The sequence below is a fragment of the Petaurus breviceps genome, unplaced genomic scaffold, assembly GCF_028583685.1.
Source record: "Petaurus breviceps papuanus isolate PSGF00001 unplaced genomic scaffold, PetGlider_PUasm1.0 214, whole genome shotgun sequence".
NCBI classification, from domain to species: domain Eukaryota; kingdom Metazoa; phylum Chordata; class Mammalia; order Diprotodontia; family Petauridae; genus Petaurus; species Petaurus breviceps.
Window position 1 is genome coordinate 17,446,275 of NW_027185863.1, and position 15,445 is coordinate 17,461,719.

At 36.9% G+C, this 15,445-nt stretch overlaps 1 protein-coding gene across 1 annotated transcript in view; it reads right to left on the reverse strand.

The window, feature by feature from the left end:
* MYO16 (myosin XVI) overlaps positions 1-15,445 on the reverse strand; it is an 871,975-nt gene that overhangs the window by 509,794 nt on the left and 346,736 nt on the right. The window lies entirely within an intron of this gene.

A 15,445-nucleotide genomic window follows, 5' to 3' on the forward strand; every position in this document is an offset into this window, starting at 1 on the left:
TACTACTACTACTACTACTACTACTACTACTACTACTACTACTACTATTACTACTACTACTACTACTGCTACTACTACTGCTACTACTACCACCACCACAACCACAAAAAAACAACTCACATTTATTGCACTTAGAGCTTTGCAAGGTACTTTACATATCTTACAAGCTACATCTGAATCTTATTACTAATGAATAAAGTTAACTCGCCAGGGTCTTAATATTTAAACAAAAGAAATACAGATAACTGACTGTTCAATTTTTCATAGAATAAGTTTCAGTAGTTTTCCAAAACTGCAACATTGACAAGTTTTATTCCCTTAAGATTTTCATATAGTCAACACTGTCTGTTATAGTACATGAGTTTAAAGGGTTCAAAGTGAGTAGACTTTAGAAATGTCACTAGTAAAAGAGATGTGGGGAAAATCTGGGTCTATCTATGCTGAACTAAAGAAAGTCTGAAGACCTCGTTAAGGTCTAAAAAATGAAACAGGGAGGAAGACATCAAAAAGAATCATTGTATGGACAGGAAAGAGATGATAAAAATAACTCTTAAAGCCAAGAATAAAATGGTTTGGTGTGTAGATATAAGAATAGCCATGCCAGCAGCATTGATGTAAACTCCTGAAAGGTCTAAAGTAAAAAAATGACGGGCTGAAGAAATAGCAAAGGGATAAAAAGATTGAATTTCTTTTTATATTATCATGGAATTTTAGGAGCAACACAGCATGGTATGGGCAGCAAAATCGAGATTTTTCTATTATTTAAACTGCAAGAACCACATCTTGTTAAGCGTAAAAATACTCTCCTGAAATTGGCATTGACACAATGGCTTTGACAAAGAAGAAGCAGAAAAATATAAAAGTGTAGTGGAATTTAAGGAAATTACTTTGAGGGAACAATCATTGTGAAATCTTCAATCTCATTACCTTTTTTTTTTTCTTACTATACAAAACATTGAGGTACTTACGCATACTTTCTCCCAAACACTTTCTATTCTTTCTCTGCCTTAACTTCAGATCTGAGGTTTAATTTTAATGAATGAGCTTTCTTGAGACTCACTCTGAACTTGTCACTTTTTGAGCTTATAAAAATAAACATTTCTTATAGGAATGAAGTAATTAGGTATCTGTTTATATGTGTTCATGTGCTACTCTTTCCATGCAAGAAAGTCACTGCTTCCAAATCATTTTTCATTGGAAGTCACTGATGCAATGACCAAGACCAAGATATTCAGGTCAGTGTTAATTTCACTTACTTCCTATCTTCTGTCCTTGCCCACATTGGGACTGTGTAGCTGAGTTAATTCAAATTTATTTTCTCTTTATTGTTTGAATCAACAGGTTAAAATTCATTTATCAGAGTCCTTAACTTTACTTAGATTCTATTCCACTATTAGCAGGGTTTTTTAATAAACAGAGGAATCCCAGTTCCAGGGGACCAATATTCACAGTATGATAAATGTACATCCAACTTTTATATGTAGTCTGTTTCTCTAAAGGGGGTTTTAAAAGGCTGGTATAAAAGTTAATTAAGTGGAAATATAAATTTGCTCAAGCCCTGATTATGTGCTCCTTGTGGTTTTGAATAATGTAACACTATTTAATTTTTATTAGAACTTCATCGTACTGATGCCTAAAAATTCATTATTTTTTAAAGAAAAAAATACTAAGGAAAGCCTAGACCCTGGCTCAATTTTAAGGATAGAAACAGAAAAGGAAGCAATCCAGTGAGAGTTCTACAACTCCATTTCAAAGATATAATGCTATTTTGATCTATGATATGCCATTTAAATTATATGTACAAGTATATAAAGTGTTTTTCTTTCACACCATCTGAAAAATATGATATAGTACATTACAATATGCTAGGAAATGCAGAGCTTAGGTAACGCATGCATATGTATGTGTGTGTATATATATATATATATACACACACATATACAGGGAAGACAGACAGACAGACAGACACACACACACACACACACACCCCATCCCTCTTTCTCTCTCTGTCTTAATACCCACATTCATATAAATATGTACATACATGTATAATTACCTATGAATATGTATATATAAATGTATGTGTGTATGTATTCCCTGTTCCCAAGGCACTCACAATCAGACACTAATACAGACAGTCAGACACTAATACAGGTAAGTATAATAAAGAGGGTATATAGGAACATGAAATGGAAGGTTGTCTAAGATAGTAGTATGAGGTCTGGTGGGGAAGGTAATAAATGAATGACACATGTAGCACTGGAGCATGGGTGAGCAGATCTGGAAAGATTCCCTTAAAGATTAGGAGAAAGAACTTAGCTTTAAAAGAGAAGTGGTACTTCAACAGATAAAAGTGGAGAGGAATGGAGTTCCTGATATGGGGGAAAGTTTGAGCAAAAGTATGGAGGTGAAAGAATTCAGGGTGTATTCTGGGAATACAGAGTTTTCCAATTTGACGGGAGCATGAAGTTTATGGAAGGAAATACCACACCAGTGTCACAGTATTATAGGATTTGTAGTCTACAATAAAGATAAAGAACAGAACTAAAGAGAATAATACAGTGGAAAAGGAGGAAGTGTAAAAGGTTGCTGCCAGAGAGTGGAAATTTAAAGTTTCATCAGAGGGTGAGATCTAAATTGGGGTAGAGAAAGAAGTCCTTGGAATTGAGGAAATTTTGAAATTCTCTGGAAAATTTGCTAATCTGAGAAGGGTCAAAATTATCCAGAGGCAGGAGGACTTGGGTTCAGATCTGCATCTCCGACTTACCAATTGTGTTAACTCAGTTAAGCAACTTAACTTAAAAGAAACCCATTTCCATAGTTATAAAATTATGGGATTGGACTGGATCCTCTTCAAGACTTTCTCTAACTCAGAACTATTTCGCAAGAAATGTAGTTCCTTGTTACCTTCAGGTGCAGATTAAAACCACCGTACTAATATCTTTATTCCTCTTTGAGAATAATCTATGATTCTTTGATTTTGTTATTATTTCCTTACCTTCTAGTTTTATTTATACTAAGAATCCAATATAGACTTAAATAAATCTCCATTCAATAGCCAAAGTAATCTTTCTAAGCCATTGGTTTATCCATATCACTCTCTTGATTGAAATATTCATTGGTTTTCCATTTCATCAACAATAATGTACACATCCCTCAAGCTGGCATTTAAAGCCCAGTAGAATCTAAACCATGGATCTAGAAGTATATATTTGGAGTCAAATCTCTATCCACTTCTATTTAATACTTGTCCCTTTCAAAATTCTATATTCTAACTAAACACATTTCCCTAAACCTGCTCAGTTCCTAACTCTTTGAACTTTGCCAACTTGGTCTTAGAAGCTTTCTTATGTGGGAGATACAACCACACTTGCTGCAGTCTACTTCTCCTATAAGCTTCTTCAAGGAGCCCCATTTGAAGAAATTTCCATGCCAGTGATGCTCACTTCTGACCAGCTCAGCATATGACTTACCTTACTTATCTAACTAACCTGAACATAAGTACCTTCCCATTATTCCTTTTTCAGATCCCTTTTAGGTATTGTCTTCCCAAATTAGAATGTAAGCTCCTGTGATATTTTGTGTTATATTGACATAACTTTCAAGGATCCAGCATCACTTCTATATTAGCAAAAAAGTTTCAAGTAGAATTGTTCAAGAGGATCCCTTCACTGTTTTAGTGAAAGGCAGGTCTTTTCCAATTTATTAAAAATATGAGTTTACTTGAAATTCAGTTGTGTGAAATTCAAACTGGCTCAACTGTGGTATACTTGGTTCCCAGGATAACTCATTCCTGAAGCCCTTCTACCAATGCTTGCATTATGGTAGTTCACTCACAGTATAGTACAGACAATGCATGTAATGTTGCTCTGAATAACAATCAATATCCTCAATATGTTATAAGTAAATATCACTATAAATCAGTAAAACCTCGTAACTGTGGCATCACGGCAATGGCAGGTGCCTGCATATAGCATTGTCCTTATGGAATTAAATGCCCCCTTGTAAAGTTGTTTCAATTAACACTGTTTTTGCAGAATAAATTCAAGAAGCTAGATTGCATAAGCCTATGTCAAAACTAAATATGAAGTGTAGCAATATTTCTAGTGGAAAAATCCACTGCGAGTTTCACATAGGCATACCGGGGCCAGAGCTACCTCATATCATGGTCATGGCAGTAAGAACAGAACTCTCCCATTTCCAAAGCACATAACTGCTAGACAGCAAGCACATATCCACCCCTCCTTTCAAGTTAATGGTTGTTTTTTCTATATTCTCAGGAAAGATATTTTACACGCAGCAAGATAGAATGATGAGGACTGGGTTTGATATGGTAGTGGAGCTCACGTCCAAACTCTATTATTTCCTTTGCAGCCAAGAGCAAGTTATTGATTTTCTCTAGGTCTCCCTTTCTTCAACTGAAAGATGGAGTTGGATGAGATACTTTCAGAGGATCTTTCTCACTCTAAAATGGTAATCTTGTGAATTAAGAAGTACAATGAAGAGAAGACTGTGGAGTATAGATCTGGTCAAAGGCAGGTTGTGCAGTGAAAAAGGAGAACAGGGAGGGTGATTGGAGATCACAGGGGTGAAGAAAAGGGTAGGAATTGGAGACGATCGTGGGGGTAGCAGCAAGATATAGTTTTCCTTGTCTTTATTTTTCACCTCCCTCTTTTTCTCTTCCACTTGGTGTTAAGGAGCAGAGTAGGGATGAGGTGAGGAGCAGAGAGTGAAGGTGATTTTCTTCCCACTGAATTTTACATATTTTACCTCCTTTAGACTCCGAAGTCATAGAATGTATAAAAGTGCAGAAATAGGCTGTTTTAGAGATGGAAAGGGAATGAGAAGTATTTTTATTTCGCATCTCCCTTCATTCCTCTCTCTACAAAACCTGGCCCTTCATCACAGATCTTATCACAAACCCCAATATTATTGTTCTTGTTCTTGGTGTTCTGCCTTCATTTTCAAAAAGATCAATGACATTGGATTCAAGGGAGGCAAAGTTGCGCAAAGTCATCAGCCTAACTCTCTTCTCCAGTGTCAGTGAAATCCAATGGCAAGAAAAAAAAAGTCAGCATGATTGGTGATACCTCAGAATGCTGTGGATGACCTTGGCATCTTCAATGCCTGACCAAGCTCTAAGTGCTACACAGATCCTGCTTTAGCTGCCTTCATGGCCACGGGAACAAGTTCTTCTCATCTGCCCATTCTGTTGAGGAAGACTTCACAGGCTTGGGCTCAACATCACCCCAACTTATCAACAGATTTGCAACTGTCAGCTACCATCAACTTGATTTAGCTCATCTGCCAAGATCATTTTACTGGGGTATGGCCACTATGCATTCCACAGCTTCTTGGAGCCATGGGTGACAGTTGGGTGATAGGTGGACACCAAAGGTGGATAAGCAGCCCTGAAAGGCACTTGGCAAGCCATCTCACCAGAGCTGCTTGTCCTCCCTGAACACCCTATCCTGGCATTACTTCCTAGCACTAAGTCTGCAGAGACAAAAAAAAGTAGATATTCCTTGGGTTGGGATATTTAGGTAATTCAGATATAGATGGACCAGGAACTTCCTGTGCTATAATTCTACAAGAAGCTTGGCATCGAGGATAGAAATATAGAAATGATGATAAGAATTACTGCAATTGCTCTCTGATATTTATAATGTTGTATTCTTTTTAAACTGACACATGCCATTATATCTTTCTCTTTTGTTTTGATTTGGGTAAAGGAATTGATTTTTCTTTCAAAACACCTTCCTGGGGGTGGCCAGGTAGCACAGCAAGTAAGAGCACTGGCTCCAGTGTTGGGATAACCTAACATTCAAATCCAGGCTCAGATACTAAGCACCCACCCAGAAACACCTGGCTGTGTAACCTTGAGCAAGTTACCTAACCCCTATTGCTTTAAAAAACAAACAAACAAAAACACCTTCCTGGTTATTTGATATTATAATTCAAGGAATCAAAGGAGGAGATTTGGAGACTAGGCTTCAAAGGGAAGAGAGAAGGAAATTCATAGTACATAGTATTCTTGCACATAGTACCTACTTCACAATACCAGGAGGAGGAGGAGCTTCTAGTATTTCTATAAAGCTTTAAGTCATGCAAAAACTTTTCAGATATCTCTTTTGAAAATCACAACAACGCTGGAAGACAATTGCTGCTGTTTCCATTTTACAGATGAGGAACCTCCTGAGGAAAACAAAGGTTAAATGACTTCCACAGGGTCACACAGTTTGGAAGTATCTAAGACCAGAATTATATACAGATTTTATTGACTTCATGAATTTTGGTTGAGGGAGCCAAGATGGCAGAGTAAAAGCAGGAACTTGCTTGAGCTCCTGCTCCAACCACCTCCAATACCTGTAAAATATGACTCTAAAAAATTTTAGAGCTAGAACACACAAAGCTACAGAGAGAAAAAAATCTCCTGCTTACAGCAGCCTGGGAGGCCAAGAGGAAGAGTCTATCACACCAGGCCAGTAGCTGAGTGCAGTCTCATGTGAGCTGTGCCAGCCCAGACCTGGGGTGGCCCAGACCCACAGCAGAAACTGGCCAGAGCAAACTTCAGGAGAGTGAATCAGGGGTAGCTGTGGCAGTTTCCAGACTTCTCAACCCATAAATACCAAAGAGAAAGTAAAAGGTCAGTGGGGAACTCTGTTGATCCTGGGTGAAGAAGAGTGCAGTCAGGCCCCTGCCCCTGGGGTGGTGGAAGTGATGGCAGCGGCAACTGCTGCCGCTGCTGCTACTTCTGGCTCCAGGCCTACAGGTCGTAGGTGGATCCAGTGACTGTCCAGAAGGCATTTGCAGCAATCTCTCTGTGGGCACTGAGGAAAGATTCTCTAGCATTGCCCTGCTTGGATCTGGGTCGCAGTCTTGTGTGGGGGTCCTGGGGTGAGGAGGAGCGCTGGAATGGCAGATCTTGTTGAGGCTGTGGAGAGAAAATCCTCCTAAGAGTTCTGAGTCAGGTGCCTGGAAAAACTCTGACAACAGCTGCACAAACACCAGAAATTTGGGACACGGCACTCTCCACTCCGGAAGCAGAGTTCTACCATGGCAAGGAGCTCAAAAATCAACTAACTGGCTGGCAAGATGAGTAAACAGAGGAAGCAAAATCAGACTTCAGAATCCTTTTTGGTCGACTAAGAGGAACAAAATATAGAACCAGGGGTGGCTAGGTTGCACAGTGAATAGAGTACTGGCCCTGGAGTCAGGAGGACCTGAGTTCAAATTTGGCCTCAGACACAATACACACACACACACACACACACACACACCTAGCTATGTGACCTTAGGCAAGTCACTTAACTCCAATTAATCCACCAAAAGCAAACACACACACACACACACACACATATATGTGTGTGTATATATATATATATATAAAACCAGAAGAAGACAAAAATTGAAAACTCCTACTTTAAAAAAAAACTATGAATTGGTTGCAGGCCATGGAAGAGCTCAAGGATTTTGAAAATCCAAAATGGAAGTATAGAAGCAGCAAAACCCCGTGAGTTCCCCCTATAACCACCTCAAATACTTATAGAATATGACTCTAAACAAACTTTAGAACTACAGAACCCACAAAGTGACAGAGAGAAACAAATTTCTGGCTGAAGTCAGCATGACAGGCTGGCAGGAAGGATCCATTGAAGCATGCTGAGAGCAGAGCCCAGCCCCTTGTGAGCTGGAGGTTTTAGCCCCAGGGCAGCCCTGACCAGTAGTAGCTGGAGTGGACTTCAGGAGAGTGGATCACCAGCAGCTGTGGTGGTTTCCATAATTATTAACCCATAAATGCCAAAGGCAAAGTAAAATATCATTGTGGACTTTGTGGGAACAGCGGGACCAAGAGCATTGTCCGGCTTCTGCAAACAAGGGCAAGAAGGAGAGAAGGAGCTGATGGCCTTGCAGTCACTGCTGCATGGCTGCTTCAGAGCTCCTGGCCTGCAGATTGTAGGGAGACCAAGGGAGCAGTCTGAGGGGTAATAGCTATTGCTTTAGCCTGCTTGGATGTGGATCACTGTCTGGGGTAGAGGTGACCAGGTGCAAGAGTTTGTGGAGACTTCAGAGAGGGCACTCAATTAATAGCTGAGGCAGCTGCAATAACCCCAGCAATTTGAGACAAAGCTCTTCCCTCTGGAAGCAGAGTTCTACTGTGGCAAAAAGCTCAAAAGTCAAGTAATTGAGTGGCAACATGAGCAAGCAAAGCAAGCACAGCAGTGAAACCTTAGATTCCTTTTTTTGGAGAAAGAAAAGTATCAAAGCATGGAATAGGAGGAAGACAACAAAGTCAGAACTCCTGCACCAAAAGCTTCCAAGAAAAATATGAATTAGTTACAGGCCATAGAGGAGCTCAAGAAGAATTTTGAAAACCAAGTAAGAGAAGTGGATGAAAAATTGAGAAGACAAATGAGAATGATGCAAGAAATTCATGAAAAGAGAGTCAACAACACGACTGAAGAAAATAACACCTTAAAAACAGACTAACTCAAATGGCAAAAGAGTCCCAAAAAGCAATTGAAGAGAAGAATGCCTTAAAAAGACGAATTTGCCAGATGGAAAAATAATTTCAAAAGCTCACTGAAGAGAATAATTCCTTCAGAATTAAATTGGAGCAAATGGAAACTAATTACTTTATGAGAAATCAAGATTGTATTAAACAGAACCAAACAAATGAAAAAAGAGGAGGCAATGTGAAATATCTCATTGGAAAAACCACTGTCCTAGAAGATAGATCCGGAAGAGATAATTTAAATATTATTAGTCTGCCTGAAAGCCATGATCAAAAAAAGAGTCTAGATGTCATCTTTCAAGAAATTATCAAGCAAAGTTGCCCTGATGTTCTAGAACCAGAGGGAAAAATAGAAATTGAAAGAATTCACTGATTTATTCTTGAAAACGATATCCAAAATAAAACTCTTAGGAATATTATAGCCAAATTCCAGAGTTCCCAGGTCAAGGAGAAAATACTGCAAACAGTCAGGAAGAAATAATTTGAGTGTTGTGGAAACACAGTCAGGATAACCCAAGACCTAGCAGCTTCTACATTAAGGGACTGAAGTGTTTGCAATATGATATTAGAGAGGTCAAAGTAGCTAGGACTAAAAGCAAGAATCAGCTATCCAGTAAAACTGAGTATAATGCTACAGGGAAAAATATGTTCATTCAATGAAATAGAGGACTTTCAAGCATTCTTGCTGAAAAAACCTGAGCTGAACAGAAAATCTGATTTTCAAATACAAGAAGCAGGAGAAGCATGAGAAGGTAAACAGGAAAAAAAATCATAAGGAACTTATTAAAATTAACCTATTTACATTCCTAATGTAAATGAAAAATGATAATTGTAACTCATAAGATTTTTCTCAGTCTGAGGATAGTTGATGTGAATATGTATACATTGGTATACATACATATATATGTATATATAGGAGGGTGTATATATATTTATATACAAATGTAAGTGTATATATAAATATAAATGTGAGTGTGGGCATATGTATGTTCATGTGTACATAGACAGATGGTACAGGATGAGTTGAATATGAAGGGATAATATCTAAAAAAATAAAATTAAGAGGTATGAGAGGAATTAATTGCCAGAAGGGGGAAAGGGAGAGATAGTTTAGGGTAAATTATCTCATATAAGAGGCAAGAGAAAACTGTTACAATGGAGAAGAGGAAGAAGGTGAAAGGGAATGGGACAATCTTATTCTTGTTGAATTTGGCTTAAGGAGGGAATAACATACACATTCAATTGGGTATCTTACCCTACAGGAAAATAGTGGGGTAGGGGATAGGAGGAGGGGATGATAGAAGGGAGGGTAGATTGGGGGACAGGGTAATTAGAAGCAAACAATTTTGAAAGGGATAGGGTCAAAGGAAAAAATAGAATAAATGGGGGGTGGGATAGGACGGAGGGAAATATAGTTACTCTTTCACAATATAACTACTATGGAAATGATTTGGGTAACTACACATGTACAACTGATATTGAATTGTTTATTTTCCCAGTGGGGGTGGGTGAGGAGAGAAGAAGGGAAAAAATCTGGAATCCAAAGTTTTAAAAACTAATATTAAAAAAATGTTTTTTTACATGCAACTGGAAAATAATATATACAGGCACTAGGGTATAGAAATCCATATTGCTCTACCAGAAATTTAGGGGGTGATGGGGGAGCATATAAGAGAGAATAGATTGGGGAAGGAGTATACAGTAGTCTTGCTTTTGGGAGGTGAGGGTAGGGGAAAGACAGGGAGAAAAATGTAACTCAAAATCTTGTGGAAGTTAATGTTGAAAATTAAAAATAAACAATTAAAAAATAACAAACAGAGAGATAGAGACAGAAAGAGAGAGGAAGACAGAGACCTAGAGATAGTCAGAGACAAGGAGACACAGAGAGACAGAAAGAGGTACAGACATAGAGAAAATGAAAGCACAATCTGGTGACTTTCCAATATAAATATTGATAGGTTTTTGGTTTGTTTTTTAAGATGATAAAGCATTGTCATTTGTAAGAAAATGCACAATTTGGTCCCAGAGGGCAGAATAAGGAGCAAATGGTGACAGTTGCAGGGTTTGATTTAACTTAAATACAAGGGAATTTTTCCTAACAATTAGAGATGTCCTAAAAAGAACTGTGATGTTGTGGAAAGTAGTGAGCTGCACTTTTTCGGAGGTCTTTTGTCAGAGCCAGGGTGACAACTTGGAAGGCATGTTATAGAATATAGCATGTTATAGAATTGTTGTTTGACTGTGGGTTGGATTAGTGAAATTTTGAGGTCCATTCCATCTCATAGAGATGGTGATTCTGGAAATACATTTTTAAAAAATTAAGGAAATATCTAAAAAAAAACCCAAATGTTAAAAATTGTTTTTTACATAGAAATTCATCTTTCCCTACATGAAAGTACAAGGGGAATAGGGGAGGATATAAGAGAGAAAAAAATGGGAGAAGAGATATTGAGTATGCTTGCTATCTTGGGGTGGGGGTAGGGAAGAGATGGGGAAAAAATTTGAAACTCAAAACCTTGTGGAAATGAATGTTGAAAACTAAAAATATAAATAAAAAATGTAAACAAGTGAAGGAAAAAAAAGGTTGGTTGAATTGAATTGATTAATTTTTACCATTGCTACACATTATACTCTTCTGCAATAGTGACTGCTTTATGGAAGGTTTATATGTAACTGTAAATCAAAGAGAGGGGTGAATGATTTTTCATCATTTTATGATAATATAGCCCCTTCCTCCAATATACTATAAAATTAGTGCAGATAGACTAAAAAGGAAACATGATCTACCTTCTAACCTAGGGAAAATTTATTTTAGATTCTGCTAACTATAGCAATAGTAAAACTAAACTGCAAAATAAACAAAAATCAGATATGAATACAAACAGAAATAAATGTCATCCTGATCTCTGGAGGAGACAGAATATAGAATGTTCTGTTATTATGTTTCAAAATGACAAAAGATTAAGTGAAAACAATACAAGAAGGTAACAGTAAACAATGCCTGAGGGAAAAGAAAAGACATTCTTATAAAGATTTCATTATAGATAAGCAAAATCACGTAACATAATTACATCTGGCATATGCAAAATTGTTCTATGATAAAGAAAGAGGATAAAATAGATACAAACATCTGCAGAATAAATCAGTGTAATCTCCATTTTAGCAAAGCTAAAATAATGCAACCACATGAAATCTGAAATCATGTTTTCCCTGAAAGACTTATAACAGTGCAAAGTTATATTTATTTAACTATTTAAAGAATTGTTTTGCACTTAAAATCACATAGTTGCTAAGTATTTAACAGTGCTTCATATTTTCATAGTATTTACATACACCACTTGATTGGATTAATATAACCATCCTGCATGGTGGAAATAAGGCATTATCCTGAGTTTATTGATATAGTACTTATATACCACAGAATATATAAATACCTTTCCTAAAATTGTGCAAGACTTTAGTTAGTGGCAGTGGGAGAGAGAGAGAGAGAGAGAGAGAGAGAGAGAGAGAAACCTAGATATTGCTAATATCTGAGTTGGTGTGGTCTACTGAAATAAACATTATGTTTGGTGTCAGAGGCCATGGGCTCTGTTATGAATGCCTTGTGTGACCTTTGGCAGTATTTTGGCTCTAATGCTATTTCATCAATTATAAAAGGAGAGGGTTGAGTGAGGTTATCCCTAAAGTTCTTCTCAGCTAGTACTCTATCTGTTCACATAATTATAAAGCCTTATGCCAATATGTGGAAAAAGTGGGTTGGAAATGAATTATTTTTAGGGTGGATATGACTTGCCATTCATCATTTGTTGTCTGTATTCTCAGAGTACTTCAAATTTCATTACCTTTAAATATGCCATATCTTAACATTTGAGAGTGAAATACAGTTTTCTACTCGGCCCAAACAAAATGTTAATGATTATCCCTCCATTACTAGATAATTAAAAACTCTCTACTAAAGAAACCTATCCAACCTCATCATCTGACTTCCCATTCTCCTGAAGTGCTAAAGCTGTCCCTCTCTTCACCTTTTTAAAGACATTTTTAAAAATGATTTTTAAATCATTTTTTTTCATGAACTTAGTAAAACGTAAAGGCCTTGAGGGTGAGAACTAAATTGTTTTTGCATCCTTAGCATCAAGCAAAACACTGGGCACTTAATAAAGGTTTGATGTTATTGAGCTAAATTAAGGAATCTCTGACCATTAACTTCATCCCAGAAGGAATTGTATTTTCTTTATTTAGTATGACAAAAAAAAAATCTACAGCAGTATGTAAAGTCCAAGGAATGAACATAGAATGAGGTAGAGTAGAATATCTTTAGTGACAGTTAAATTTTACTTAAAGTGAAACAGAAAATACTACTTGGGGAAAAAGAATAATTTACTTTAAAAAAGTGATTCCTTCCCCATAACTCTCCCCCCAAAATCCTTAGAAAAGCTGTACTCTTAATGGAGATCATGATGACTTCTCTAAGGCTTTGTCAGAGAAGTAAAAAAAGGCTATCATTTTCTAACAAGTAGGAAAAAAATGCAAGTATAGCCTTAGTGACAAGCTTGGCCATGTTAGAAATAATGAAATTGTGTTGGAAATATCCAGCATGATACAATCAGATTAGGAATCAGGAGGAATCTCTTTCCTCTTAGTCCATCTCCAGTACAAGTAACTTAGCAAATACTAAATTAGGGTTTGGATTTGTCATATTTGTCCTCAAAAGGCAAAAATGGGAGCAATGGTGAAAGTTGCCCATACCCTATTTTTGGCTTAATAGAAGGAAATTTTTCTTAAAATTTTGGGTAGTATTCATAAATCACCTCTTGAAAAATATCCCCAAAAGAAAACTCCTAGCAATATTATAGGCAAATTCCAGAGTTCCCAGGTTACAGAGAAAATATTACAAGTAGTCAGGAAGAAACACTTTGAATACTGTTGAAACACAGTCAGGATAACACAAAATCTAGCAGCTTCTATAGTAAGGGATCAAAGGGCTTGGGATATGATATTCCAGGGGTCAAAGGAGCTAGGATCAAAACCAAGAATCACCTGCCCAGCAAAATTGAGTATAATACTCCTGGATAAAATATGGATATTCAACGAAATAGAGGGATTTCAAATCTTCTTTCTGAAAAGACCAGAGCTGAATAGAAAATTTGACTTTCAAATACCAGACTCAAGAGAAGCATGAAAAAATAAACAGGAAAGAGAAATCTCAAGGCACTTATTAAAGTTGAACTGTTTACATTCCTACATGGAAAGATAATATTTGTAAATCATGAAACTTTTTTCAGTATTAGGATAGTTGAAGGGAATATATGTGTGTGTATGTGTGTATAGATATGTATGTGTATACATATCTAAACATATATATGCATGTAGGTCTGTGTTTGTATGCATATATGTGTGTAAACATGTGTGTATGTGTATATACATATAGAAAGACAGAGGGCACAGAGTGAGTTGAATATGAAGAGATGATATTGAAAAAATAAATATAAGAAATGAGAGAGAAATATATTGGGAAGAGGAAAAAGGGAGAGATAGGATGGGGTAAATTATCTTGCATAAAAGAGGCAAGGCAAAGCTCTTACAATGGAGGGGAAGAGCAGGGAGGTGAATGGGAATGAGTCAACCTTACTCTCATTGGACTTCGCTTAAAAAGGGATTAACATACACACTCAATTGGCTATCTTACCATACAGAAAAGTGGGGGGGAGGGGATAAGACTGGGGAATGATAAAAGGGAGGGCAAATTGGGGGAGTCAGAAACAAACACTTTTGAAAAAGGACAGGGTCAAAGGATATAATAGAATAAATGGAGGGCAGGAGAGTATGTAGGGAAATATAGTTAGTCTTTTACAATATGACTACTATGGAAATGTTTTGCATAACTACACATGAATAACCTATATTGAGAATTGCTTGTCTTCCCAGTGGGGGTGGGTGAGAAGGGAAGAAGGGGAAAATCTAGAACTCAAAGCTTTTAAAGCAAATGTTAAAATAATTGTTTTTACTTGCAGTCTGGAAATAAGACATACAGGCAACGGAGTATAGAAATGCATCTTGCCCTACAAGAAAATAAGGGGTAAGGGGGTAAAGGGGGAATAAAGGGCATATGAGAGAGGGCAGACTGGGGGAAGGGGTATTCAGTATGTTTGCCATCTTGAGGTAGGAGGTAGGGGGGAGAGATGGGGAGATAATTTGTAACATAATTTTGTGGAAATGAGTCTTGAAAACTAAAAAGAAACAAATTCTGGGAAAAAAATTTGGGTAGTCAAAAAGAACTGTTTGGAGAGTTTGGGAATTCTTCATTTGTTTAAAATCTTCAACAAGAGGTTGGATTGTCACTTGAGAGGGAAGGTTTAGACTGGGCAAGAATTTTGATGTATGGGTTGGACTAAGTGATATGTGATGCACTCTACAATTATGAGATTCTTTGAAATATCAAAGCATTAGCAAACATTGTGTGCCTCTGTGCTTGCTTTTGTTGTACTGTTCACAGCAATCTATTTCTATAGGGAACTTCTGGGAACAAAACTCCTTTTGACAATGCCCTTTAACAACTATTCTGCACTGTATAATACCAGAAAATTCCCTAGAAGCACTGGAAAGTTAAATAAATCATAAAAGGTGACACAGCCAGGATACGACACACTTAAGCCTTAAATCAATGCCTTTCTCCTCCTCCCAATATATTTCTCTCTCATTTCTTAACTTTATTTTTTCAATATCATGTCTTCATATTCAACTCACTCTGTGCCCTCTGTCTCTCTATATGTATATACACATATACACATTTATACATACATACAACACACACATACATATCTATGTATAGATATGTATGTACATACATATCTATGTATATATGTGTATGTGCATACATATCTATACACACATACACACTCACATATATTCCCTTCAACTATCCTAATA